General features: G+C 40.3%; 1 pseudogene; it reads right to left on the reverse strand.

Moving 5' to 3' along the window:
- Positions 1-1,127: 1,127 nt before the first annotated feature.
- Positions 1,128-2,065, reverse strand: LOC131821259 (olfactory receptor 52A1-like; annotated as a pseudogene).
- Positions 2,066-4,347: the final 2,282 nt, after the last annotated feature.

Here is a 4,347-nt window from a genome sequence, read left to right on the forward strand (position 1 = left end):
GTATCTCCTGCTCTCTTTTTTCAATTTGCCCTCCATGGCCATATTTGATAACATAGCATCTGTCCCTTTCAAAATTGTTTCTTACATTGGAAAAAAAAATCTGTGCTGTTGATTAAGCACATTCTCTAATTCATGTCACCTCTATTGCCTACCTGGCATGTTGTGCCCTTCCTTACTGGGCCAATCAGTCATTATTCCTCAGGACCCAGGCTTCCTAATTAAAAAGCAAAGAACATGATTTTAACTCTCCTGCCTGCTGCTTTCAGTTGAATTTCAATGTTTCCTTACCTTACACTCAGTGCATACTTCTATGTTCTTGCTCCTTTCCCTCTCTCTTTGTTTCTCTCTTCTTTCCTCCCAGAAATACAAGAAAACAAATCCATGAAACTTAAGCATTGTGTCAAATTTACCACCATGCTACTATCCCCTTGTACGATAGTTAATATATTGTGCTTTAATAACACTTGATGAAGTAATAAAGAAATGACTAGTAGAGGGAACAGAGAAGATATAGATATGTAGAATGGATCACATGATTTCTCATGAATTTTTCATCTCAAAATTCCTGAATGACTCTGGAGATACATTGAAATTTTTATATTATCATCTCTTATCCATAAAGGTTTTGTTTTGTTTATATGTTGGTTTGCTTTGATGCAATGTGTTTAAAATACATTTCCTCAAAAAAATTTTAGATAACTAAAAATTTCAAGACACACCAACTGAGTATCACTGAGTATCAGGACACTCTAGAACAATGGGTTTGAGAGCATTTAATTTAAGGGATAGATGTATATTTGTGAAAATTTTCAGAGAAGAATCCATTAAAATTTAAAAAAAAGCAGGACAAGGGACTGAAAAAGAGAAGAGAAAAGGAAATATCATACCTTCACTATTTTGTCTTTGTGTTTCTTCTCATTACCCAGTTGCATGCAAAACCCCAATGACTGATAGTGGTCATGGAGTATGATGACATTAAAATCATAAAATGCACACAAATTGCACAAAATAAATATACAACTCTGAAGCAGCTCAAATAATGTGAATTGCTAAGCATTATATGTTGTTTTGAGAGACTGTTACTATTGCATGAAAGGGAAGGCCGCAGGTGTTAATCACAGTGGATTTTATGAACATAGCATCTTTACCACGTGAATGCGGATCTGCTTGGTCTTGGCACCATATACAAGTGGATTGAGAAAAGGGGGGACCAGCAAGTAGAGGCTAGAAAAGAGGATATGGATATAAGGAGGAACATGAGCACCAAACCTATGTGTGAAGAAGGAGAAGAAGGCAAGAAGGTAGAACTGGAGGAAGACACAGATATGGGCGATGCAGGTATTGAATGCTTTCCACCGAGCCTCCTTCTGGGGCAAACGAAAAACTGTGAAAAAGATCTGTATGTAGGACAAAGTGATGAATATCATGTCAAATCCTGCAACAGCAAATGCCACAAACAAGCCATAGATTTTGTTGACCCGCACATTTTCTGCAGCCAGCTTCACAATGGCCATATGCTCACAGTAGGAGTGGGAGATGATGGTTGTGTGGTAAAATTGAAACCGGCACTTTATCAGTACTAGGCATGGGGCTACTAGAATGGCAGCCCTGACTGCTATCCCAGCCCCTATTTGGTAGACCAGCTGGTGGGTGAAGATGGTGCCATATCTTAGTGGATAATATATGGCCACATAACGATCCAGAGCCATGGCCAGGAGGATGCCTGACTCTATGCCCTGAAATGTATGAATGAGCCACATTTGAAGCAAGCAAAAGTCAAAATAAATCTCTGGTACATGAAACCAGAATATGCCAAGCATCTTGGGCATAATGGTGGTTGCAAGTGCAATATCTGTGACTCCTAGCATGCCTACTACAATGTACATGGGTTCATGGAGACTGCAATGTGACCTGATAATGATCAGAAGCAGGGAATTTCCAAACATAGCAATGAGATACATGGCACAGAATGGAATCCCGATCCAGCACTCACAGACTCTAGGCCTGGAATCCCTATTAGTGTCAATACAGAAGGCATGAAGACTGTAATGTTGGAGATCGACATAATGTCTTTGGGTCTCCAGAAACTAAAGAGTAAACTGTCTCAGTCAGTGGTACTCATCTCTTCTAATTCCTTTTTTATCCAGTCATCATAGTGAATCTCTCTGATTTTGGCATAATGCTAAGTAAGAATTATCCAACTCATTTATACTACTGAAGGTGAAACAAAACAAAACAAAAACATCAGATCCATGGATACCCATCACTGGTTCAGGAGGGAATTTCACAAGTACTAGTCCACTAAAAGAGGTCATGTGACTACATTATATGCATTAGAACCACCAGATCATCTGAGTAGGGAATCAACTGATGATCTCTCTGTTACATCTTCTGGACCTGTGGACAAAATAATTATACTTGTTTATTTTGCTTGGAAAAATCATTTGAATTTGACCTTGATGAATCTCTCCATTTCCCATATTCCAGTTACCCAGTGGTACTATTATTTTATCCTTTCTAGGTCTAGAACTGTCAATTTGACCCAGCAAAGCTGACTCTGACCCACATTTAGTATAAAAGCTTGCTATTACTGAGCAGAGAGTAACAGCTGACATCCAAGTGTGTAATATATGTAGATATCTGCATCTATCTATATTGTCTGTATCTGTGTAAGACTGGATGCCCTTTCAAAGGAGTATGAAGGAAGAGTATTGGAAAATATTATGTAAATCAATGTACTTTGGCTATTCTGGATCAAAATCCATTCTATTTATCTTTCTTATAAAATTGCATCTTATTTTGCCTATATTTCTAACAACTGAAATCCTGAAAATTAGTTACATGCTTAAATTTACTGACATTCTGTACTACACATTAATGAACACCTAGAAGTGAAGAATCTCTAGGAGGCAGGAGGACTCATTATTGCTGACTACAGGAAGTAGAAAATGGGTAAATGGGTCACATAGAAGAATAGAGACCAGTTTCCTGGGTCCCATAGTTCAGAGCTTTCATTAGCATAATTGGCCAATTTAGGTTCATTAATTCTTAATGAAATACAGATCATTGAAAACAATGAGTCATTGCATGAGCTCAGGAGTAAGAGATGCATACAAAATAAATGGGGGAAAGGATAGAGCCCTCAGAGTTAAAAGAAGAAAGCAGAAATGCAAGACAGAAGGCAAACCTTGGGGATACCAGAAATGATTCAGGAGAGTGCCATAGAACAATGAAGGAAGTTTTAATGACCTCTTTATTTACTAATGACTGAATTTCTGAAAATGTGGAGTCTTAGCCCTTACATAAAGTCTTTCTTTGGTCAGAAACATTACCTTTTAGGAGTGAGGAAAGATTGTGGGTGAGTGGGGGACCTCATTTCTACTTGTCCCCTGAATTTAGCTGGATATCTACCAAACCATTCTGAACACCCATGAAATCAGCCTGAGATATAAGAATATATATCTGGATCTCTACAAGCAGAAAAGTGACTGCTTTATTCAAGGTAGGACATATGGAATCATGAATCTTTGGGGAGATATAAAGAGGGAGCCTCCATAAGCTGGATCCTGGAACATGTCGTAACACTGGAGCACAAAATTGGAACCCTTAGAAATCTGCTCTAGGGAGCAACATCCCTCTATACAAGGGGCTCTAGAAATGAAAAAGCAGAATTTCAGATAGAGCATTTTGGTCTCAGGATACAAGAACCCTCAGAGCCAAAGGGGTTTCCTAGACTGGCAGAGTGCCAGGGCAGTGGAACCAGGAAATAGTTTATGGTTCAGTGATCCTAGGAAGGGACTTTCAGCTCAGATCACCCTAAACCACAAGCCCAGCTGGTTGAGAATAGCTCTTCTATTGGGCAGCCTGAAAAAAATCAGGAACCTGTGCCTGCAACTGGGCAAAAACTCAGAGAGCAGTAGTGGTGGGGAAAGGGCCTTAGAGCAGTGCCCAGACAAGATCCAGGAGCTTCAGGGGCATGCACATGAGAGTGTGGCAACTTCAGACTTTAGAAGCATAAAGGGCAGTGACACTCCCAGGCCCCTGGGACTATCTCTGAGAGAGCTGATGTGGTTGCACACTGAGGGAGGTGGTGGTTTTTGGCGGCACATATAGAAAGAGAGCAGACTGCAATTTCTCTGCTCTGGGCCAGAGGTTTGGCTGTGGCCATTTTTGGTCTGTCTCTCAGAGGTGGGGCAGAAAGCCACCAGGGAACAAAAGCACGGAAGACCAGTTTTCACTGGGTCCAAGCAGGGTTACCCAGGAAGCAGCATGGCAGGCCCCTCCCCTAGAAGACAGGTTGGCAGAACAACAAAACTATGGACCCCATAAAATGGTAAAATCCCAATG

Source organism: Mustela lutreola, chromosome 1 (genome assembly GCF_030435805.1).
Source record: "Mustela lutreola isolate mMusLut2 chromosome 1, mMusLut2.pri, whole genome shotgun sequence".
NCBI lineage: Eukaryota > Metazoa > Chordata > Mammalia > Carnivora > Mustelidae > Mustela > Mustela lutreola.